At 40.1% G+C, this 26,573-nt stretch overlaps 1 protein-coding gene across 33 annotated transcripts in view; it reads right to left on the bottom strand.

Annotated features, from left to right (window-relative positions):
- nrxn1 (neurexin 1) overlaps positions 1-26,573 on the bottom strand; it is a 1,413,544-nt gene that overhangs the window by 413,105 nt on the left and 973,866 nt on the right. The gene's annotated exons all lie outside the window — the stretch shown is intronic.

Here is a 26,573-nt window from a genome sequence, read left to right as displayed (position 1 = left end):
TATTTGCACAACCATCTGCACAAACACACACCTCTCGCCCCTTCAAATAACAAATAATCAAATACTCAGTTCTAAAACAGTGCCAGACAATGCAAGTAATAAAATGGATACATCACTGAAAGACATTTCCCTTGGATTAAAAAAAAGACATTCCGTTCACTTCTTAAAAATCTGTTTCTTAAAAACTGTTTCTTAAAAATCCCCCTTTATTGTTTTGTATCTTTTCTACATGGATCCTGCCGAACTGAATCTCTCCTGAGAAAGGTGTGTTTATCTTGACAGGTGTTTGCCATATCAACAGTCTCCCAGAGGTATTGTTATTCTTTGCACTGACGTGCAATAGAAAACACTAAATCTGCAAATTCATGTATTTGCTGTATTTCATCCTAAATAAAACCACAACAAGGAGGCCGACCAGGTCAACATTAATGTCTGCAATACTATATCTAAGTTGAATTTAATACATTTGCTCCAGGGTGTGAAGCAGAATCCCTTCTCAATCACATATACTGTAACTGAAGCAAAACTAAATGTCTGCTGAGCCCTGACAATGACATTTATTTTTTTTGCTCTTAATCTTCTAAATTCAGTATGTTTCTCAGTATTTAAGCTCAACAGTGCGCAAACTTAAAACAGTCCTTTTAAGCCATGCTCTGGAAAACACAATAGCGTGTCAAGGGCTCTAGTGGGAATACATCTAGATATGAGCACTGGGACTAAACTTTATTAAAAATACAGGTAGATCATCCCTGGATTGAAACAAACCTACATTTTGATGTGTTGGACTCAAAAGCATTTCCTCCTGCTGTAGCACACAGTCAATTTGAAATTCAGAGTTTACTTCACATCCCAGCAATTTATTTACTTTGACATTGACATGGACGAACCACTGAAAAGACCAGAGGACCTCTTGTCAGGTGAGTGGAGCATCTCGTTAATGTCTTCTTAAACTCTTATTGTAAGTGGAATGAGCAACTGATTATAAATAGAGAGTACTTTAAAACACTCCATTAAGCAGAGGAGAAATCTAATATCTGCTTTCTTATTTACTTTTTATGACCAAATTAATTGGATTTTATTTCTTTTGAAAAGATTCCCCAAATAAATGTAACTTTCACAACTACCATGGAGGGATTTGAACTGTCTTTAGATCAATAGTCCAGAGCTCCAGATGAGAGTCTGGTAACTCAACCACTCAGCTGTTGTACCATGAAATTTTAATTTTGAACTAATTTTATTAAATATATACTGTAGCTCAACTAACTTTTCCCCCAAAACAAATCTGTACATTGATTTGCAGCCTTTTCCAGTCTGTGAATTAACCACTCAACCTTATCTCTCTTCCAACATGCTGGTAATTCTGCACTAATTCAAAATACCCATTGTTTTCTAATGTGTGGCACTTGATCAAGACCGAATACAATCACCTTGTTATGTATTTAAATATAATGATTTTTTTTTAAATGTGGCTTTGTATGTTCTAATTATCTTTTAGCTGACTTTAGTGCAAATGAACAGTCTGGTTGAAATAAAGCATAAGAAAATTGGTATAGTTGGCTGAAATGAAAGAGCAGTCTTGATATTCATACTTCTAATACTGCTGTGTAACAGACAAAATGGAAACTTCAGTTGAACTTTGTATGTTTTAGTTGGCTCGGTACTTCTGATGCACTTTTTAATGTAAAACCTAATTTAAAAAAAAATCTAAAACAGATGAATATTAGGGGTGCTTGTTGTTTCTGAGCTGATAATGAAAGGATATTTGAGTTCTTGCCTGATCTGTTTGATGATTATTGGAAAAAAGAGGTATTGGGTCCTCTGCTGGCCACAACTTAACTTTTCAGCCAAACGGAAAAAGCAAACAACAAACTATCTACATATCATGTTTGTGAAGTCATGAAATGTCATGTCATCAAGAGATGCTACAATATTCATAACAATCAACATTACAGAATGAGATTACAATGGTTGTATATGTGCTTTAACCGTGTTAATGTAAATAATACTTGCAGGTTGGCATGTGTCAGCATTGTGCGCAGGATCGTGCTGCCTTTTAGTCTAGTTTAGTTTGGAGATACAGCATGAAAACAAGCCTTTTGGCCCACCAAGCCCACGCCGACCAACAATCGCTCGTACACTAATTTTATCCTATACACTAGGGACAATTTTGAGAAGCCAATTAACGTACAAACCTACACGAGCACCCGAAGAAAACCTACGTTGTCACAGGGTGAACGTACAAACTCCACACAGACAGCACCTATCATCAAGATCTAACTAGGGCTCTGGTGCCGGAAGGCAGCAACTCTGCCTATTATTTTGATTGGAACCATTGAGTTCAGCCATTGAGTAAATCCCATATGTGCAGTTTTGTAATATTATATCCAGAAGCGCTGGATTTACTGTGGAACATAGAAGAAAAATTGCCATTGAAGAACCCATTAATTTACATGAGAACTAAAGACAAATATAAGGAAGCAAAACGGAAGGGAGATTACTTGAAAAACCCCATTTAATGTTGTTTAGGTTTTAATTGCCTGTGTATGTTAGAGACATAAACTGTGAAAATCATCAATAGTTTTCACAACTGGAGGAATTTCCACTCTGGTATTGTTAGCTGTCAGGAGCTTTTCAGCTGTGGAGCCCCTTAAGTACTCCATGTCTGTCCAGGTTTAAGTGTGGGTGTGTACTGGCCGTGGGGAAGAGGGGAAAGAGGAAGAAGCACTGTCCAGTCAACTACATTACATTAAGTGGCGTTCACTCCATCTAAGGTTGAGTGGTGCCATCTGCATTTCGCAGTTTTGCTCAAGGGTAAGCTGGGCAGATGAGAGAATAAAACTGAGAAAAAATATATCAGTTTTAATTACAGGTTTTCTCAACTTCTTTTTGGATGCACTAAAATAGTGTCATTGTTGTCTCAATACAGAAAGATCCATATCCTCTATTGAAGCTACTGCTCATCAAGCCACAATGGATAAAAGTACAAATCAATGTTTTGCACTTAACTGAACATGACATTCACTTGTTGTTGACACCATTTTGAGAACACAAGCAGGTTTACATTCTCCAGCTGGAAATGTATTGTTAACACATGTCAACACAATTGCAAACTTAAAGCCTTATCATTCCTCACCAGAGGGTGGGAAAAGCAGATCAATTTAAATATCAGATTCAGAGAGACTGTTTCAACAATCAGTTAAGCATTTCCTCAAAGATACAGAGTTAACGTTACAGGTTAAAGACCTTTCATCTTTGAAGTGAAACATTCATAGTTTCACTTTTCACAGATGCTGATAGACTTGCCACGTGCTACCAGCTTTTCCTCTTTTACTGCAAATTTCAAGCAAATACAATACCCTGTATTCCAATTGTAGAAGTATGTCGGGGCAGAGCCCAGAAGAGATGCTATGCAAACAAAGTTCAGTTGGACAAACCTACATTTAGACACTTGAATTTGGCTGCAAACATCATAGAGGAAGATATTTGGCTAATTTATACAATTATACCATAGCCCATTTGAAAGTACTGTGAGATTATTTTATCTGAATTAATTGTTGATAATGATATCTGTATTATGTGTGCCTCACGTGATGGAAACTATGGAGGGGGAGTGGGCAAAATGCCAATTGGTTTGTTCTTTGCAATAGCATATTGCATCTTAACACTGACATTGGTTTTCCTGCTGGAAGCAAGGGATCATGTTGACTTTCAGAAGAACAACCAATGCAGCATCATGCATCAAGCTTAGGTCCATTGACACAATCCCAACATTTGATGTGTGGGAAATGTCTTATTAGGTCCTGGATATTTGCCGCCATCGAGTTTCCTTTTGTTGTCTGGGTTGGGAAGTTACATCATCACAGCAGATATAACAATGAGACTGGATTGATACGGATTCCCTTCTGCGACAACAAAACATATTAATGATTTAGGAGAAAAAAGAGATAGGTAAACCAAGCAATGATGTCATTTCACTGAACAAAGACAAAATGTGATAGGGAGAAAAATCAGCCTTTTGAAAACTAATGTATCATTTTAGTCTGCATAGAAAAGGGTAAATTGGACGGAGCTCAGTGGAAATAATGATAAACAATGGTGTGACAAATTAGTTTGTATTACTTTTACACTCACTTCGTAACAGTATCCTTCTATTTGGCTCTAGATTCACGTTTACAAACTTTCTGGCATATGTCGAAGGTATAACTAAAACCACCATACAAAACAGACGCACAATGAGCATAATAGCCTCTCCATCTCGTGTCACTTTATAACTCTTAAACATTATTTCAAGTCATTCCAGTTTAAATAGCCTTTTCGGAATATTATTAATCATTTCTTTATTTGTTACTCTTTTTCACACCTTGGTTTCTTTAGATTCAGTTCAGCTTTAACCTTTCATTCAATAATGAATTCCCTTTTCCAAAATACATGGTTCAAAATCTGTACCCTTCATAATCCAATTGGTTGAGGGGACTGAAAGCCTTTATCACCCAGTTCACAGAAGTCTTGTACTGGCTGCTCCAGAGCTTTGATATTCTGCTAACAGCAATATCAGAACATTTAAAAACGGCCGTGGTTGCAAATGTTCACTATTCATTTATTACTGGGTTTTTTTTGTTACTGTAGCTATAATCAATGTTTTCTAGAGCACTGTTCATTATACCTACTTGTTTGCCCTGTTCTCTTTCTTCAACATTGAACACACTTTAAGACAGGATCTCCTTTTTAAACTTGTACAATTCTTCCATATTCCCACTAAATAAATTCAAAAGTTTCATCTTTAAAATTGAGCTAGTAGTCAGAAGGTATAAGCGACTTTACTTCCCACTGATATTCACTAATAAAACAGCTGGAGAACTCAGTGAAGGGGCAGGTGAAGTTCTAGTGCAGCTCTCCATGAATAAAGGAGGTTCTCAGTGCCTTCGTCCCCCAGGTGAGATTTATCACAGGCTGCTATGCGCAGCAAGGGAAGAGATGGATTGCAGCACTGACTGAAATCTTTCAATCTTCGTTGAGGGTAAGCAAGGTACCAGAAGACTAGAGGATGGCAAATCTGATCCTTTCAAGGGTGGCAGGGGAAAGCCGGCACTGTTAGACCTGTTAGGCTTGTGTCAGTCGTGGGGATGTTATTGGAAACCATTCAGAGGGCAGGGTTAATGACTACTTGGAAAAGCAGGGACTAATCCCAGAAAGACAGCATGGCTTTGTCAAGAACACATTTAGTCTGACCAATCTGATTAAAATGTTGTGAGGTGTTAACAAGGTAGATTAATGGGGACAGTGCAGTAAATGTTATTTACATAGTGTTCAATAAGGAGGCCAGCAAGGATCCACACAGGAAATTTGTCCAAACGGGTAGGATCTATAGGAAACTAATACTGGGCAATAAGAAACAATGCTGAAGGTAGCTTTTGTGATTGAGTATCTATGGCGTGGTGTTCCACAGGTATCGATGTTGTGACACTTGCTCTTGGTAATATATGTGAATAGTTTGCATTTGGATGTAGGAGGCATGATCACTAAGATGGATGACCTGAAGACTGGTAGAGATGCTGATAGTGTGAAGGATAGTCTTATTGAGTGATAGCATTGCGTTGCTCCTGATAAAGGTGGTGTATTTGGGAGTATTAATGAAGCTAGGACATGCACCATGAATGACAAGGTCCTAAGGAGTATTGGGGAACAGAAAGACCTTGGTGTGCATGTCCAAAGCACCTGGAAACACAGGTAGATAATGTGGTTCAGAAGGCATGTAGGATATTGCATTCCTTAGTTAGGGCACTGAATAAAAATGTATGGAGATTAGGCTTTAACTGTAAATAACTCATCGATCAGACCTCAGGTGGAATACTGCATGCAGTTCTAGTTACCGCACAATAAGAATAATGTAATAGCTCTCAGGAGGGTGCAGAGGAGATTCGCCAGGATTGTATCTGGGATGGAGCATTTCAGTCATGAGGTGAGACTGGAGAGGGTAGGTCTGTGTTTTCCAGGAACGGAAGAGATTAAGAGAGAACATGACTGAGGTACATCAATAGGATAGACTATCAGAAGTTGAGAAAACCAGAGGTCATAGATTTGAGGCAAGGGAAAATAAATCCATTGGGGATTCGAGGGTGACCATTTTCACTCTGAGAATAGAGAGTACCTGAAAAGCATCACCTGAGAGATGGTAGAAGCAGAGTTGTTGAGAACATTTGTGTCCAGACGAACACATGAATGGCCAGGACATTAAAAGCTATCGGCCAAGTACATGGAACATGGGATTAACATCAATGGGTGCACACTGGTCGGCTTGGAGGTGATAGACTGAATGGCCTGTTCATGATACAGGATAATCACGTCTATCACCCACCGCCATGACTACCATATATTTTTTGTGGACTTGGATCACTTAACCAGTGGAGTCATTATTTTCCATCATTTTAGCCCTTTTGCTGTTGCTTCTCTTGGTGAGTAAAATGGTTAGCTCGAGAAACAAAAGGTTTTGGGTCACAATACGCAATTCATCCACACCGATCTGACGCAATATAGGACTTGAAAGAAACTCATGCTATTTGTATATTATGACATCAGCAAACCAGCCAATGTTAATTATTCTGTTTATTGTCTTAGTGCATCACCATGGGACACATTCCATGAGTGACTAGCACCAGCTCTAAACAGCTGGTAGTAAATAAAGCTTGTTGCCACTCTTTTTACCTGCATCTGACAGTGCCAATCATTCAAGAACACTCAGCAAATTGCTGATAACCATAACTGGACACCTGTGGGAGATGTATGCTGAATTTTAGATTCAGCAATGAAGGTCTTGGAGGGAAGGGAACTCATGTTCCTGCAAGTAAATGGGGTAGGGGATCATAAGGTGATAAGTAATAAGAGCAGAATTAGGCCATTCGGCCCATCAAGTCTACTCCGCCTCAATCATGACTGATCTACCTCTCCCTCCTAACCCATTCTCCTGCCTTCTCCCCATAACTCTGACTCTGATACTAATAAATCTCAGCTTTAAAAATATCCATTGACTTGGCCTCCACAGTCTTCTGTGGCACAGAATTGCACAGATTCACCACCATCTGACTAAAGAAATTCCTTCTCATCTCCTTCCAAAAGGAGCATCCTTTAAGTCTGAGACTATGACCTCTCGTCCTAGACTCTCCCACTAGTGGAAACATATTATCCACATCCACTCTATCCAAGCCTTTCACTATTCGGGTAGGATGTCTTCAAGGCTCATGTTAAAGATACAGTGGGAGGAGACGCAATCATCCAATATTTGAATACAGTTGACCAGATAAAGCTGCTTTGGAGACAAGGACACAACGTTTCAAATTAGCATGAAATATATCCAATTATTTGCCCTTCGATATATAGCTGCAGAGAAAGTATAAATGCAAACAAGTGTGCGTTCCACAACAAAGTTGATTGGAAGATTGGTAATACATCCTTAGCATATGAGAGGTTTGTTCAATAGTCTAATAACAGCAGGAAAAAGCAGCTCTTGCATCTGGTGGTAAGTACTTTCAAGCTATTATATCTTCTGCCCAATAGGTGAAGACAAAATAGAGAATGATCGAGGTATGAATGATTATGTTGGTTGCTTTACCAAGGCAGTGGGCAGTGTGGATGGAATCAATGAGACCTTGGAGGGTGGTTTATGTGATGGTGTGGGCTGCATTCACAACTCTGCAATTTATTGCGGTCCAAGGCTGTGTAGTCACATACCAGCCTATGGTGCTTTCTATGGTGCTTCTGTAGAAATTGGTAAGAGTATTGGGACATGCTGAATTTAGTTTAGTTCAGTTTAAAGATACAGCTTGAAAACAGGCCCTTTGGCCCACCGAACCCACGCCGACCAACAATCATCCATACACTAGTTCTATCTTACACACTAGGGATAATTTATGTAAACCAAATAACCTACAAACATACACATCTTTGGAATGTGGGAAAAAAACAGAGCACCGGAGAAAACCCACATGGTCTTGGGGAGAACGCACAAACTGCATACAGACAGCACCTGTAGTCAGGATTGAACCTGGTCTACAGTGCTGCAAGGCAGCGACTCTATCACTGCACCATTGTGCTGCCCTTAGCCTTCTGAGGTAGAGCCGTCGGTGTGCTACCTTGGCCGTATTGATGTGGTTCGACTGGGTCAAATCATTGGTGATATTTATGTCAAAGTTCTCTAAGAGACAACAGAACACATTAGTCAAATGTCATTAGAAACATGATCCTTTATTTTGCATGCAGGAGTGGGAGAGTTACAACCAATATGCTCGCATACTGATAGTCTCTTGTAGACACACTCACTGACAGTACTTCAACAGCATATTTATACATTGAACAAAGGGGCCCTGTGGGTGATCACGAGTTCAGTTACCCAACACCAACGGCCTTACAAACGGTCAGGAGTTGGATGATAATTACCGACTACAAACAGTCCTGCATGTGGTCTTTAGATCAGTTACTTACAATATCACAATTTTCCCTATGGTCAGCTCCAACATGGCCACATATGGACCTATCTATATTCTGTAGTTCTCTGTTCATGTCTCACTTCCCTAGTCTCATATCAGTTCCGCGTCCTTTGTCCAGATGTTATTTCCCCTGGTCTATCGGTTCCCCTTTATTAGTCCATAGCTAGCAGCCTAAGGTAAGCCTTTCAAGTTTCTGTGATTCTGCTATTTAGTTACGCCATGTTTCAACACTTAGCTCCTGGTCACATACGCATTAACCCTTGATTCCCCTTTTCCTCCTTCACATTTACACCTGGGAACCTGGAGCTCGCAACCATCTTCACCAGCACCATTTATACACGCTGGAGTGAGTGCTCCACCCTACTTCCTAATGCGCCTGTCCCACTTGGCGATTTTTTTAGGCAACTGCCGGCAACTGTCATAGTCGTAGCAGGTCATCGAAAAAATGGCAACAACCTACATCATCCTGGCGACAACCTACGACAGCACCTACGTGAAGCTAAGCTCATTGGCGTCAAACCCACTGTCGCCAAGAATTTTTCAACATGTTGAAAATTTAGCGGTGACCAGAATGACGCTACAATTTTTTGCGCGACTGAGGAGACTACTCCCGGTGACCACCGGCAAACATGTGTCAACAAACTAGTCGCCTGTAGTTGCTTAAAAATTGGCCTAAGTTGGACAAGCCCATAAAGTTATTGATCAGCTCCTTCATTTTGCTGAGGGAGAGTTGTTGTCTTGACACCTTGAAACTAAGCTCTCAATTTCCTTCCCGTACTTTGTCTCATCATCGTCGAGATACAGCCTACTATGATGGCATCATCTGCAAACTTGTCAGTGGAGTTCTAGCAGAATTTGGCTGTGAGTGTAAAAAGTACAGCAAAGGGTTGAGGTTTTTTTTTTTCAGGGCACAGCTGTTGTGAATTATTATGGAGGATGACCTGTTGACTATCCTAACTGATTGGGTTTTATGGGTCAGAAAGTCAAGGATCCAGTTGCTTAGTGAGGGGGGGGGGGGGGGGGGTGGAAACTTAGATCCAGGACTTTGAAGATGTTTGGTTGGGATTATGGTGTTGAAGGTAAAGCAAAGCCAATAAATAGGAGTCTGATGGTGGTGTCTTTGTCATCTAGGGATGAGTGTAGGGGCCTGGGAGATGGCATCTGCTATGAACCCGGTGGATGTCACAGCCACCGAATGGTTAACATTAAGGCATGCTAGCTATCTTGCTTTTCTTTGGCAACTGGGATGATAGTAATCTTATAGCAGGAGGCAATCACAAATTAGCATATGAGGAGGCCACAGATGTCCATGAATATTCCTGATAACTTGTCTACACAGTCAAAAGAGGCTGCAGAAAGTGGTGGACATTGTGAATGCTGCCCTTATACCATTGCAGACATTGTGGGATCTCACCTCCCCACCATAAAGGAATCTATAGCGAGCATCGCCTCAAGAAGGCAGCGAATAGCATTAAAGACCCATGACACCCTGGCCACGCTCTAGTTTCACTTCCACCATTGGGAAGAATGCACAGGAGTCTGAGAACTATTACCACCAGCTTCAAGAACAACTTTTTCCCATTATCCTTCTGGTTCTTGAACCACTCTACACAACCCAAACCACAATCCTACCTCCATACCAAACCACTACAGATTTTGCAGTACTATGGTTGCTTTACCTACTTTGGTTTTTGCACTATCTTGGTCTAGTTTGCTTAGAATAACTGACATGTTATTGTATATTTATTTTTGTTGTTGTTGCATTTAATACATGCCTGTAAAGCTGCAGCAAGCAAGGATTTCATTGTTCCTGTTCACATCCTGTGCATATGACAATTAAACACCCTTGACTTTTGAATGTCAACCGAGTCTGCTGGCACTCATAGCAAATGATGTTTTCTGATTCTAGGTTTTCTAAGCTCTGAGCTGCTTGAATGAATTCTCCAAGCTCATTAACAACATTGCAAATCAGCATCCCTTCATCATCTACATTCCAGTCACTGGAGAAATACCAGGCTGGCAAAAGCATACTGAAGACAAGTACTGAGAAAAATCATAAACGTTATTTAGTGACGTTCGTAAGGGTTTCCAACATGGCTGGCAGACAGAGGTTTGTGGTAGATTGACATTTCTCCAACTGGAGGCCTGTGACCAGTGGTGTTCCACAAGGATAAGTGCTTATCCTTATGGAACACCATTGGTCACAAGCCTTCAGTTGCTTAATCTGTCAATCTGTGATGTATACTAATGAGTTGGATGTGAATGCAGGTAGTCTAATTAGTAAGCTTACAGATGACATGAAAATCGACAGTGAAGAAGTTTGTCAAAGAAAACAGGAGGATATACTCAGTAGAAAATATGGATGGAGAAATGGCACATGGAATTTAACCCAGACAAATGTGACGCAATGCACTTTGGGATGTCAAGTGCAAGAGGAGAGTATAGCAATTGGCTGAATGTTTAATAATACTGATATACAGAGGGATCTTAAGTATTCAGGTGTTAGGAAGACATGACCTGCCATGTACAAAGCCCCGTTGACTGTCCCTAATTAGGACATTGTCTTCCAAATGACAGTAATCCTATCACGAAGAATCTTCTCCAATAGTTTCCCTACCACTGTCATGAGGCTCACTGACATATAAATTCCTGGATTCTCGATTTTCATTCTTAAACAAAGGAACAATGTTGGCTACTCTGGATTCATCTGGGAACTCACCTGTGGCTAGAAAAGTTGCAAAGATCAACTTCAGGTTCCCTGTAATCTCCTCTCTTGCCTCTCTTATGCCTCTGTCCCACTTAGGAAACCTGAACGGAAACCTCTGGAGACTTTGCGCCCCACCCAAGGTTTCCGTGCGGTTCCCGGAGGTTTTTGTCAGTCTCCCTACCTGCTTCCACTACCTGCAACCTCTGGCAACCACCTGCAAACTCCGGGAACCGCACGTAAACCTTGGGTGGGGCACAAAGTCTCCAGAGGTTTCCGTTCAGGTTTCCTAAGTGGGACCGGGGCACACTAACCTGGGATATATGCCATAAGGCCCTGGGGATTTGTTCTCCTTAATGCTCTTCAAGTGCCCCAAAACCACCTCCTTCTTGATCTCAAACTGACCTTGCATATTAATATTCTCCACATTGATCCCACTGTCCAGTATAATACGTTTAACATAAGAAGACCCCTGAGGTGTTTCATCAGAGCATAAGGCAAAGATTACTTGAGTGAGAAGAGAGTTTGAGATACAGGAGAAATGTGATGCCATCAGCTTTCTCATGAGCTGATAAGAATAACCGATGGTTCAAGTACAACAAAACAATTCAAATGCAAAGCAGGAGAGGTTGTTGTATAACTATGACTGTGGCAGAAATCTGATAGAAAAGGTTCATCTATTTAATTACCAGAACATTAAGACAAATCTTGCAAGGACATGTCTTCAATGAGTTTGGCAAATGAAGGAAGATTGTTAGTCGGACTGATTTACAAAAACTTAAGGGCTAATTGAGTTTTCCTGAGGTGAGAGCTGATGAAAGCCAAAACGAAGGCCACAAACTGGTATGCAGTTTAGTACAAATAGGATCAAAGGAGGAAGAAATGTTCCATAGACAAAACAAATTCAGAGGCTGAGAGCTATTCTGATGAATGAGAATAAAGACTCTTTTTGTCTCAAACCTAAATTGTCTGAACTTGCATGAAGTTGATGATAACAATTTTAGCTAGTAACATTAAATCCGACTACTACATTTTCAATTATATTCTTTCATATCATCTTAGATATTTTGCTTTTGGCTCAAAATTCAATGCAAATCTAAAGTTAACATCTAATTCTGAATTTTTCTGACATCTGGCGTATGGATGAAGTCAGAAAATCTAATGACTAATGTCTGGCACGAATTAATTCTGACTATTAGTTTGCCACCTAGTCTCTGTGATTTGTTAGCACATGTGAACATAAGCAAGTTATTTTTTGTTGCTGAAGCTGGGTGATGGATTTCTCACTGTGATAATTTTTAGAACAAGTCAACATATTTTTACATTGAACCATCCAATAAATTGTTCATTTACCATCCCACCTAAACGAAAACTAGCCAACAAATTAATTTATAGAAACCTTTTCACTGCAAATATCTATCAGCAACAGTTTCACAAAAACAGAGAAAGCATCAGCTCAGCTATAAATTACAGATGATATAATTCGTTTAAATTTAAAGATGCTTCACATGCAAATTTGTATCTGCAAAGTAAAGCGAGATGTTCCACTTGCTTCTTGCAATTGTCAAACTTCTCAAATCCATTGGAATAACAATTAGAAGCATGCACTATGTGCGTCACAGTATATATTCAGAAATGTTTAATTCATTTAATCATTCATAGTAGGAGAATACTTAGAACCATTGTAGATTTGTCTATGGAATAAACAAAATTTATGATTAATGGAGGTGTAATCAACATACTAGGAAGGCCAAAGCCTTTGTTCATTGCCAAAAAACTTTATTTCCTTGTCAACAGCTCCAGTCCTCACTCTGGAAAATACAGGGCTGTACTCCAGAATGAACTTTCTGACCATAGATTAGGACTACTTATTCCCACCTCTGCGACCTGCCTCATCTTACCTCACCTCTGTGACATACCTCACCTCTATGACCTACATCACTTTACCTCACCTTACCTGTTGCTGACACCATCAACCATGCATTCACACAGAGAGTGGTGAATCTGTGGAATTCTCTGCCACAGAAGGTAGTTGAGGCCAGTTCATTGGCTATATTTAAGAGGGAGTTAGATGTGACCCTTGTGGCTAAAGGGATCAGGGGGTATGGAGAGAAGGCAGGTACAGGATACTGAGTTGGATGATCAGCCATGATCATATTGAATGGTGCAGGCTCGAAGGGCCAAATGGCCTACTCTTGCACCTATTTTCTATGTTTCTATGTTTCACCACCTCCAGATTTCATTTCTCCAACACGTTCCTACATTTTACTCTGTACAAATTAGTTCATTGAAAACTCTGCATCCTACTGTCTCAATTTGCATGAGGTGTTTGCTGATCTACATTCATACCAGTAAACACTCACCTGATACTCAAATTTCCATTCTTATTTTTAATTCCCTATATAGATATTCTCACCCTCCCTACTTCTGCAATCTCCTCCAGACCTTTTCTTGCACACCAAATTGTATACACTCCTCCCAGTTGTTAATTCCATCATTGCCTTATGAAGCCACACTGAGAAACTGCTGCTGACTACTTATCATTCACAAATGTAACTGAAGAGGAAGGAGAAAATGTGTTTTGCTTATATTGAATTTTCATTCCCACCCGAGATCAATTCAGAAGCCACCTGGTGGCTGATCTTGGGTAGCAGTAGAGAAATCTTGTGAGATATGGAATAAAAGGATGTAGTCCTATATTTCCCTCAGAACTATCAACAAAACAATTTTACATTCATTCCTAGGTGCTTTTGTAATCTTTGGGAAATATATTTCTATTTTTCAACAGGATTTTCATTTTACTCTGGAAAATAAACGCTGAAGAAAACTCCTCCAAATGACATAAACATTGATGGGGTTCCCAAAAATAATTTGCAGTGAGATTTTCAACTTATCGATTGTAGAATAGAATTGTAAAATCGGGAACATGTTTCCTGCCTCAAGTATGTCCAAACCCTTAATAATCTTATATGTTTCAATAAGATCCTCTCTCATCCTTCTAAACTCCAGAGTATACAATCCCAGCCGCTCCATTCTCTCAGCATATAGACAGTTCCGCCAATTCGGGAATTAACCTTGTAAACCTAGGCTGCACTCCCTCAATAGCAAGAATGTCCTTCCTCAAATTAGGGGACCAGAATTTCCAGGTGTGGTCTCACTAGGGCCCTGCAGAACTGCAGAAGGACCTCTTTGCCCCTTTATCAACTCTTCTTGTTATGAAGGCCAACATGCCATTCACATTCTTCACTCTGCTGTACCTGCATGCTTACTTTCATTGGCTGAATAACAAGGATGCCCAGACCCCATTGTACTTCCCCTTTTCCCAACTTGACACCATTTAGATAATAATCTGCCTCCCTATTTTTGCTACCAAAGTGGATAACCTCACATTTATCCACATTAAACTGCATCTGCCATGCATCTGCCCACTCACCCAACCTGTGCAAGTCACCCTGCATTCTCATAGCATCCTCCTCACAGTTCACACTGCCACCCAGCTTTGTGTCATTTTTGCTAATGTTAATTTGAATCCCTTCATCTAAATCATTGATGTATATTGTAAATAGCTGCGGTCCCAGCGCCGAGCCTTGCGGTACCCCACTAGTCACCGCCTGCCATTCTGAAAGGGACTCCGCGAGCTGCGCCGGATGTGAAGAGAAAGTTCAGCGGTAGCGGAACGGAGCTGCAGAACTTATGAGGAGAGTTCAGCGCGTGACGAGTCGCTGCCCCGAGATCTGTAGAACAAAGAAGCTATAGCAGAACAGCAAGACCAATATCTAATAACTTGAATCACTATGAAATCAAATAAAGTGAGAGGAACTTGCTGATCTGGGCTGACATTCTAGTCAGTACAATTCTGTCTGGATTAATGCTATTTTTGCAAATTTGAATTCATAATCAGTGAAAAAATTCATAAATCTTCTTTATGCAGCCCAATCACTGAAGTAATAGTACCTTGTGAACACAATGGAAATTTTAAAATAACTACTTACAAAATGAAGTAGAAGATAACTTAGAGATATTGTATGAATATTCTCCTTTCGAGGATATGACAGTGCTGACTAGTTTCTATAGTATCCTGGAATGTAAGAGACTTAACACCAACAAATCTCCTCATGTATATCCTAGCTTAATGAATGAGAACTAGAACATATATACCCGTTGTGATTAATAAGTGAGGAACCTTCGAGCATTTGCAAGGTTCAAATTGAACGTAAATGGAGGAAAGTCGTTGAAGAAGCAGACAATAGACAATAGGTATAGGAGTAGGCCATTCGGCCCTTTCAATGTGATCTTGGCTGATCATCCACAATCAGTACACCGTTCCTGCCTTCTCTCCATATCCCCTGACTGCGTTATCTTTAAGAGCTCGATCTAACTCTCTCTTGAAAGCATCCAGAGAATTGGCCTCCATTGCCTTCTGAGGCAAAAATTGGTTGTGCTCAGGATATTGCACTGAGGGACTGTTGCAGCAATGCCACACAGCTGGAAAGATTTCCCTCTGACAACCAAATACATCTTCCATTGTGCTTTCACTCCCATTAATCTAATCCACATAAATGTGCTTGATATCTAAATCAATTAAAACAACCAAAAGCTAAATATAAGAAAGTGGGACAAGAGACGCAGAAAACACATATGGATTGGTTAAGTAATGATGTAGGCACAAAAGGGGTTTTATTAGTACTCAGTGTCACAGAGAAACTGGAAAATCTGTGATACAAATGTATAAAGAATGAAAGTCAAATAACAGACATGTTTAAAGTGAATAGCGGAGATGCCACTTTCAATCTCAACCAATTGTAGTCGAGCATGCCAAAAAACCCCCACAATTCTGGTGCTCACAATCGGAAAAGAGATATATTATGTAATTCCTGGCCAGGTTTTACGATGATAAGGGGAAAGGGATTTTAACTTTCTAGTGGCATACTATCAGCTTCAGTGAATTATCCATCCACCCACGGCAGAACAAGATTGTGGCGATTCTCATAACCAGACCTCGTGACTCCTTGCTAAAAGTCATCAACGGCAAGGAATCGGGGCGGTACAGGAGCCTCAGGTCTCGTACAATTAGGATGAGGAACAGCTTCTTCAACAACACTATCACATCGCTGAACTCGGAGTCCCGCCGATAGATTTCTCCAGTCTCTCCGTCCACATTGTTTGCTTATTCTGTATTTTTATTTCTATATTGCACTATTACTACGAACAGACGCTAAACTGCATTTCGTTGTACCCATACTTGTATCTGTGCAATGACAATAAAGTTGAATTGAATTGAATTGTCAGCCTTCTGAAATTCAAGTCGCCTGTTCATCCTGGATACAATTGTGAGAAAATCTAGCCTTTTCAATTATGAGTCCTCCTGCAATGAGGACAGCCTCCTCCTGTCTAGAAAGTCACGGTTGCATGCAAATCTAATCAGAATTAAAATTATGATCCCTTCAGATTCCTATTCTCTGGTCCTCGATTCACCTACTCTGGACAAGGGACTCTGTGCATCTACCTGATCTATTCCTCACATGATTTTATACACCTATATGAGGTCACCCCTCATCCTCCTGCGCTCCAAGGAATCGAATCCCAGTCTACTCAACCTCTTCCTGTAGCTCAGACCCTCTCATCCTGGCAACATCCTCGTAAATCTTCTTTGCCCACATGACTGAGTTGGGTTCTGTGGCCTCCTTCCATGCTGTATGACTTTATGACTCTGCTGGCCACGAATTAGAGCATGTTAATTTGACACATGTTGTCTATCTGTCAACAGTCTTAATTCGTGCTGGCATACTGTATTTCCCTTAATTCAATGAGCTCTAACCTCCTGTGTGGGGCCTTATCTAAAATCTTCTAAACACACAAGTACCCCTTGTCCACTCGCTCTCAGAATTTGATAAAGGTAGTTTGCCTTTCATGATTCCACTCAATCATGTCAATATTTTCAGGTCTTTTATCATTAATCTTTGTCATTGATTCCAGGATTTTCCCAAACTGACTTCGTTGAAAGGTCAATATTTCCTCATTTCATTTTTACACCTTTCTTAAATAGTCGCAACACATTTCAGATGTGTTATTCAAGGAAGTTGCTGGGGCCTCTGCCGGCTCTGAGAATACTTCCACCAGTCCCAATCTTATCCCACTTTATCCCCCTATTCTCTCATATATGCCCACCAATTTCTGCACCATTGCCCTCTTAATCCTCAACATGAGGAGCAATTCACAGAAGCCCAATTAACATACCAGCATGTCTTCTGGATGTGGGAGGAACCAGGAGCACCGAGAAAAACTCACACTATCACAAGGTGAATGTGTGCACTCCACTTGCACAGCCATGGTGATCAGGTGCAAATCCAGGTGGCAGAAGCTGTGCAGGCAGCAACACCAAATATACCCCACTGTGTCCTACAATCCTATCCTCCGATCTACAAGAAAGTTTTTTGAGAACCCATGGAATTTTGGAAAATAATCATAGCATCCATTATTTCTGTAGCTGATTTGAAAATCTCCAGGATTTAGGTCATTAGCCTCTTGAGATTTATCAGCTATCAGTTTAAATTGACGAGCAGTCACAGAAGTCTCCAAATATTTTATTCAGTCATAAAATATCACATTTTTTCAATTCAGATTTGCTTTATAACTGTCTCATGCGGAGTTTATAATTATGTAATTATGTATTTATATTTTAAAATTCTGCAAACATTGCAATAGTCTCCTTTCAAGAATTAATTTATGATGAATGAATAATCTTGTTCCATGAATCCCTTCTACATATAATGTTTTTGTCTAATATTCTGCAAAAACCACAAACCAGTGGACTTGATCGTTTTCTTCAGAACATTTGATTACCTCTACATGTATATTTCTCTGTAATCCTAAATTACATTCCTAAATACCATCTAGCTATTTTCAAAGATGTTAATTAGCACAGGATTAACTACTCCAGGCCAGAGTCTGTTTCCATAAGAGGGACAATCTGTGGAAAAGCATTCCTCCTAAGAGAATGGCTTTCCTAAAGCTTGTTGAATTTACATTGATCTAATTTCACACGATCCAAGTTGAATAGCCTCTTGCATTTCCATTCTCTATTTAATTCAGCTTTGGAAAATTCAGATCAAGTTTCCTCTGAACATTTCTTTTGGGCTAATGAAAACATCAGTTCTGAGTTTCTCTTCATGCACATAACTACCAATGAAACAATTTGGCTGCTTTCCCTGAACAATCCCCATTATATCAAATTAATTCATCTTTGAGGGTAATGCATATTGTTCTTTCCCCATCAACAACCATTGAGAAGTGTGACCCAAAGAAGGAATGCACAACAATTGGTGATTAATAGGTGATGAGGAACAATGGGGTCTTGAAGTGTATTTGCTCAGTATGTGCAACAGAAAGCTAAATTGATTAGGAGGTTTGACAGAATTTTATTTTGTTGTTATTGGCTGAGGCACAGAACATGAGAAGGGAAGTCATACTAGACCCATACAGAACTGCATAGGCAGAGCCAGAGTACGGTGTGCAGTTCTGGTCACCACACCACAGAACAAGATTAATAGTAGAGTGAGCACAGAAACGATCTGGCAAAATATTGACAGGTCTTAGGATATGTAGATAAGAGTAATGATCTACCAGCTTGGAATTGTTTCCATTTGTAATAAAGGTACTGAGGAGAAATTCAATTAAAGTGTACAGAATTCTGAGGAGGTATATAGTAAAAATGAAGGGTGATATCCTTTGTAAGAGAGGTTGAAAACCAAAGCTGTGCAGTGACTAAAAATGAAAAAAAGATCTACCATCATTTCAGCCAGCTTCTCAAGGGCTACACCACAGCACTTAGTGTACTCCCAGCTGTGATACAAGAATCATGATGGTTAATGTGTATTTGGGAAATCACCACAAATGAGATACTGACAAATAATTTATTTGAGTCATGTCAAGAATTAAATGTTGGCCTGAGTACCAGAGAGTATGGACCTGTAATTTAAAAAAAAATATTACTATGGAATCACAGATGAAAGGGTAGACAAAACCTTGATCTAATGGCATCCACCAGGGAATCTAGATTAGCAGCTGAATGAACCTCAGGTAAAATGGTGAAAAAGAAGAGTCTCATCAGGCTAATTATCTTTCCCAGGGCTAAATATTGCATACCATGTGAAAATACAAACTAAAATACTGCAACACATTGGTCCCTGTGTGCAGGGTCTTGTGCAGCAACAGGAAAGTTATTTCCAAATGGGAATATGAAATAGTGTTGACATCATGAAAAATAAAAGGCAAGTGAAGTCTTCTGTGAGTGCAACCTATTGGAAAGCATTCATTGTGGGTAGAATCTTTTGTGCCATACTACAAAGGATCTTAGCAGTTCCTCGAAATACTGCTAAGAAAATTATTCCAAGGTAAGTTTTGACAAATTCAGATGTGGGTGGAGAGTTGACAGTTTTTGCCACAGACCAACATTCTAAGTCCACCTGTTACTTTGGTGACGACAGGACAGAGTTCAAAAGTTATTCATCTCAGATCTAGTTCAATAGATATTGGTACACAAGGAAAACTGCATAATTAAAAGTGAATTCTGCACTAACATGTGTAGACACAAAATGCTGGAGTAACTCAGCGGGACAGGCAGCATCTCTGGAGAGAAGAAATGGGTGAAGTTTTGGGTCAAGGCCCTTCTTCAGACTCCATGTAAACCAGCACCTGCAGTTCTTTCCTACGCACTCTGCACTAACATAGTTTGTTAAACATAGTCAGGAGTCACGAGAGTCAAGAGTGTTTTTTTGTCAGATGTATTGGAATGGGACAATGAAATTTTTACTTGCAGCAGCAACACAGCAGATTTGTAAACTTAGTAGGTCAAAGGTCAAAGGTTGATTTATTGTCACATACACCTAGATGTAGTGAAATTATTTTTGCCAATGCAGCACATAAAAAAGAATACAAACATAACAATAATAAATAGCTTTTACATAAAAACATCCCCCCACAATGGTTCCCATCATGGGGGAAGGCACAAAGTCAAGTCCCATCCCCAATGTCCACCCATAGTCGGGCCTATTGAGGCCTCCACAGTTGCCTCTACGGAGGCCCGATGTTCCAGGCCGTCCTCGCCGGGTGATGATGTTCCGGCGTCGGGAGAGTCCTCTCAGCGGCATGGGAACCCTGGAACGGCCGCTTCCTTACTCGAGACCGCGGCTTCCGGAGCCGACAAGGCCGCGCCGACTCAATACATAATATAAAATTTAAAAAAAGTTCACTCTAACCTCTCATCACTTTCCTCCCAAATTCTCTTCTTGCGCCCTTGAAGCACCAATCACATTTTGTGGCTGATTTCTTTTAGAAGACTAATTAATCTCCAGAATTGAATGGCAATGTAAAAGTAGTTAAAATAGCTTCCAGAGAATGTTCTCGGATTAAATTGGAAATTGAATTAAAAAGAAAACATTATCTGGTTTTACATATCACTTTTTCTGCATGTGTAACATTATATTCTGCACTCTGTTTATTTTCTCTTAATAATTATTATTTTCTGTTTATTTTCTCTTAAACAAACTATGTTAGTGCAGAGTGTGTGGGAAAGAACTGCAGATGCTGGTTCAAATCGAATCTGACGAAGGGTCCTGACCCGAAACGTCACCCATTTCTTCTCTCCAGAGATGCTGCCTGTCCCGCTGAGTTACTCCAGCATTTTGTGTCTACCCATGTTAGTGCAGAATTCACTTTTAATTATGCAGTTTTCCTTGTGTACCAATATCTATTGAACTAGTTCTGAGATGAATGACTTTTGAACTCTATCCTGTCGTTACCAAAGTAACAGGTGGACTTAGAATTTTGGTCTGTGTCAAAAACTGTCAGCTCTCCACCCACATCTGAATTTGTCAAAACTTACCTTGGAATAATTTTCTTAGCAGTATTTCGATGAATGCTTTCCAATAGGTTGCACTCACAGAAGACAACACCTTCACTTGCTTTTTTCATTTGATGATGTCAACACTACTTCATATTCCCATTTGAAAACAACTTTCCTGTTGCTGTACAAGACCCTGCACACAGGGACCAATGTGTTGCAGTATTTTAGTTTGTATTTTCATATGGTATGCAATATTTAGCCCTGTGAACAGTAATTAGCCCGATGAGATGCTCTTCTTTTTGCACGACCCAATATATTCATGTATGGTAGACAAAAGTGCCGGAGAAACTCAGCGGGTGCAGCAGCATCTATGGAGCGAAGGAAATAGGCAACGTTTCGGGCCAAAACCCTTCTTAAATATATTCATGTATGGTATGATTTGCCTCAATAGCATGCAAAATGCTTTTCACTTGGTACACATGACAGTGACAAACCAATACGAGAATTCAGAATCACCAGCTGTTTCTTGTCTTCATTATCTTCCAGCTTCAGCCTCCACATCCATCCACCCTCCCACCCTCCTAGCTGGTTCCATCTGGTGAACTCCTCACTTGGTTCCATCCATCTCCTGCATCTCCCCAGTCCCTCAGCTCTTATACTGGCTCTCTCTCCTCCAAGTTCAGATGCAGGGTCTCAACTCAAAATGTTGTCCCATCCCTCTGCCTCCGTAGCTGAGTTCCTCCAGCAGTTTATTTTTTGATCCAGATTACAGCATCTGCAGTCTCAAGCGTCCCCCACACCTAAAAACATGCTTATTGTCCAGTTTTATAATGCACGAACCTACAGACACCTATAGGTAAAGATAAGCATTTGAAACCTATGCAACTGAGGTATTGTAACATCTTGATTTGACTCACTGCTGTTCTACAATTGTTCAACAGTAATTGATTCTGTGTCAATGTCAGGAACAGATTCAATGTAATTCTGTACTTCCATTATGTGACAAAAGCAATGCATATTAAAAACAGATTGCACGGTACATAGGTAATGTCTGGTAAAATAACCAATCCTCCAATATGGTAAAATTGTTCTCCATTCCTGATCAATGTATCCTAATATGTAATCCTAGTTAAAATAATTCAAGCCATATGATAGAAATGAAGACTTAATGTAACAAGCAATGCACTGAAAATAAAGTAGAAGTAATAAATGCAAATCTGCTAATAAAATCCAGGGAGCTCATTCTCCCGTATTAGGTGGGTGTAATGATAGCTTTGGCCACACTTACATCATCTGATCATACATCACAAGCAAACTACAAATTAATGTTTTATTAAATCAAAATGCTAACATGAGAAACATAACATTTTTATTTTGAGATTACGTGATAGAATTAAGCATTGAATAAATCCCTTTTTTTTCCTCAGCTGTATCAGTTTAACTGGTAGCATGCTGACATTACCATGCTTTGCTTGCCTTAATGCGGAGAAACCAGTGACATGGTGAGCCCAAAATAACTCGTGTGCAGATGGGGCTAACTGACCACTTGAAGCTGATTGGACAACACGTAGAAGAAGGTACTTCTGAGTGCACTGTGTGATGTGGAAACAGATTAAGAGTAGGTTTCTTAAGATGGAAATTTGGAGATAGGTGCTAATCAGTTGCATAATAATTATAAATCTGAAAATAGACCATAGATGACAATGGCTTGCTGGCAGGTTCAACTGGCAGTAACAGTTAGTGGACACTTCAGCTTCCAGTGGAGTGTTTACTATATATTTTCTAACAGGGAGGAAGTCCCTAGACGTGGTGCTTATACACAGAATAGTCACCATGTTTTGAGACTATGAGACTCATTTTTGATACTACACTTTGAAAGAATAGTGTGCAAATGTTTTTTCCAGTTATGGGCAGATATTTACAGTTTCAGTCTATCTAGTGCAGTGGTTCTTAACCTGGGGGTCTGGACCCCCATGGAGGATAGTTTGGGGCTTTACCGGGGGACATGAAGGGGTCATGAATAACATATTCATTTGTTGAGCCCATTTTTAGGAACCTAACAAAGGTACATACCACATACAGTATTTTGTTTGTGCATGCACGTACGTCTGCCAAAAAGGTTAAGAACCACTGATCTAGTGGCTTCCTTAATCAGTTTGACCTTCTCAACGTTATACTTGTCTCTGACAATGCACTTGCTTCTGGAACTGAGGTACTTGCAACCTCTTGACATGAATTACTGCTGTTCCACGATTCACAAACAATAGCCAATTATCTGTTGATGTCAGGAATAGATGCATTGTCATAAATTACTTGAGTATCTATGGTTATGTTTTTTTTTGTCAAATGAAACACCTTTCTGACAACAGACATTATGCTGCCGGCAAGACCAGCAGCATAATCAAAATCAAGTCGCAACCTGCCCACTCCTTCTACCATCAGGCAAAAGGTGTGAAAACGCACACCTCCAAATTTCAGGGACAGTTTCTTCCCAGCTATCAGGCAACAGAACCATCGTTCCACAACTAGAGAGCAGTGCTGAACCACAATCTACCTCATTGATGACCCTTGGACTAACCTTGATTGATCTTTGCTTGCTTTATCTTGCACTAAATGTTATTCCTTTATCATCTATCCATATACTGTAACTGGCTTGATTGTATTCATGTATTCTCTTTCCGCTGACTGGACAGCACACAACAAAAGCGTTTCACTGCACCTCGGTACATGTGACAATAAACGAAACTGTAAAGGGGCTATCCCACTGCGGCGACCTAACCTGCGAGTTTAGAAGAGTTTGCCCTCGACTCAAAATCGCAGCATGGTCAACACAAGGTCCTAGGAGGTCCTATTAGGTCACTGGAACTCTCCTTAATGCTTGAGGGAAGTTCCCGAATACTCGCGGTCTCAGTTTTGTCGCGGAAAAATGTTCAGCATGTTGAGAATTTTTCCACGAGTAAAAATTGGTCGGCATGATTCTTTTGAACTCGTAGTACAGTGGAGTGGGGTCGCTATGTAGTTACAGGCAGTCGAGGGCAGCCGTAGGCAATCTCCTTCATGACCGGGCATTTTAATTGGCTCATTGGAGTTTTCAGAACCCAGGAAAACCGACCGGTAGGTTAAATGCCTGCTAAACTTTATTAAACATTGTCTGACTTCTTAAAAGTGTCTCTACTCCTTCTCCCCCCTTCTCCCCCCCCCCCCCCCCCCCCCCCCACCACGCTCTCTAAAGGACTTACCATACACTGTGCAGTCGTCTTTTACCTTCCTCTTCATCACGGGTGTGGATTTCAGACAGCGCTCCCCCTGCTTTCCCTGGCCCCCGCCTTTGTGATGGATGTGTGTGTGTGTGTGTGTGTGTGTGTGTGTGTGTGTGTGTGTGTGTGTGTGTGTGTGTGTGTGTGTGTGGTCGATCCAGCTCGCGGTTTCATCGCTGATGGTCGATCCATCTCGAGGTTTTTCAGGCGAGTGCCCTCGAGCTTGAAGGTCGAAGACACTCTTCTGAATTGGTAGATTAGGTCACCGCAGTGGGACAGCCCCTTAACTGTAACCACTACTTCCCCATTGTCAAGTGTTCGAATTTGCTCACAGGCCTGGTGAGTTTTCCACTCTTACTGCAAAATATTGTTTTTCCTCAACCCCTTGTCTTCCTGCCTCAAACACGGCTCTCCACTCTCCCATCTGAGTTAGGCAGTACCAAGTTCAATCATGTGTGAAGCTGACAATATATCAGCAATACATCTGGAGCAAGACCAGCAACAGTGCAGTCATTCAGAATTTAAGCCAGGTGGTTGATGATTTATCTTGAGGCTGGACTATTTGTTTGGAATATTTATTTCTCATGGTTTATTCCGACATGCGTATAGAAATGTCTGCTTCTTCACCAGATGCAGAATTATAAAAGGGAAATGAATAGATATTTGGCAATACGATATCAATCGAACAAAGCAAATAAACTATAATTTATAACCAAGCACTAATTCTGCCTTTATGCCACACATCACAAATATCTACTTCAACATTACAATGGCCTACATTTTTATATCGATCCACTTTCATTGGGCATCAAAAACCAACAACGATATGACCATTCTCCTGTTCACAAAAGTCATTGTGGACTCTTTGGAATGGTTCACTTGGTAATTACTTTGTTTTTAAGGGTGCCCTAAGTAGTACTGGTCTGAAGTGTTGGCAAACTGGATGCATGGTCATAGCTTCCTTCAATTCACTGAACCCATTTTAAATTCCATTGGTCTGTTGATAATTGAAGTCTGATTATGGAATGATTGTGGTTTATTTGGACATTTGCCCAGAATGGTACATTCAAAGTGTGCTGAGGGAGCTACATTATTAATATATCTTGCTCAGTCTAAAAATAATCTCAGTAGCTGATATCAGGAAGTCCCAGTGAAAAAATGACCTACCACTACCAAGATGATTCAATTTGTGTAATAATCTGAACAAAGCATCTGTATGATCAGTGAATTGCCAATTTCCAGTCTTGTTAACCAAACTTTGCTTATTTTAGCTGGCTACCCACTTTGTGATAAAACATATCAATAAGATAAGGTTCTGAACACTGTAGTACACTATGCATTGCATCTATCATTCAACATCCATAACTGGTTCTGAATATATATCGAGAGTAAAGGTACTGTTTCTTTAAAAGTAGATGGCGAAGTTCCTGTAATGTATTTCCATGCTCGTAAAGGACCAATATATTGTTATGTTGCACTACATTTCTTATTAATTTACATCAATTATGACTGTGACCATAAAATCTCATTGACTCACACCATGGTTGTTTTTAGCACAATACTTTGTCAACTGGGCAGTTGGAGTACTATTTAGAATCCATTTTAGTGAGTTTTTTATCAAAAACCTATCTTCTCTGTGCTGATGTTGCATTAGAGACTAACCTCCTGTCTGCTCGTTCGGAGAATAGGTTTTGTGAATCATAATGAATTTAATGTAACCCTAGAATAATTACATTTTGAAGCATTTTATAAGCTACAATCATACATCTTTTCTTTTGACGTGGGAGTTGCATGGGAATGTGTGGTATATTTATAATTGCTCATGCATTTAGGGGATCACGTGGTTCTGGTTTTGCATCGAGAACCAATTTTCGGTAAATATCCTTTGAATGGCAACAATTAAACCTATGGATGGCATAGAAGGCATTTTCTAGTATTCTTGGCTGCCATCTCCATGCCAAATCAAATGAAATGCTTTTTATGCTAAACTGTTTTAATGGAATCTTTTCATCAGTAACACCATGCACCGCTCTCCCCTGAATGCACATTCCAAAGTTAGATCCTAATAGATCTTTCAGTGCAGTAAATGTGTAGGAAGGAACTGCAGAGGCTGGCTTACACCAAAGATTGACACAAAATGCGTCTAAAAATGTGGATAAATATGAGGTTTTCCACTTTGGTGGCAAGAACAAGGCAGATTATTATCTGAATGGTGTCAGATTAGGAAAAAGAGGTGTAAAGAGACCTGGGTGCGGAAAGAACTGCAGATGCTGGTTTAAATCGAAGGT

This window comes from Amblyraja radiata, chromosome 8 (genome assembly GCF_010909765.2).
Source record: "Amblyraja radiata isolate CabotCenter1 chromosome 8, sAmbRad1.1.pri, whole genome shotgun sequence".
NCBI classification, from domain to species: Eukaryota; Metazoa; Chordata; class Chondrichthyes; order Rajiformes; family Rajidae; genus Amblyraja; species Amblyraja radiata.
The sequence above is the reverse complement of the archived record's forward strand: the minus strand, read 5'-3'. Positions and strand labels throughout refer to the sequence as shown.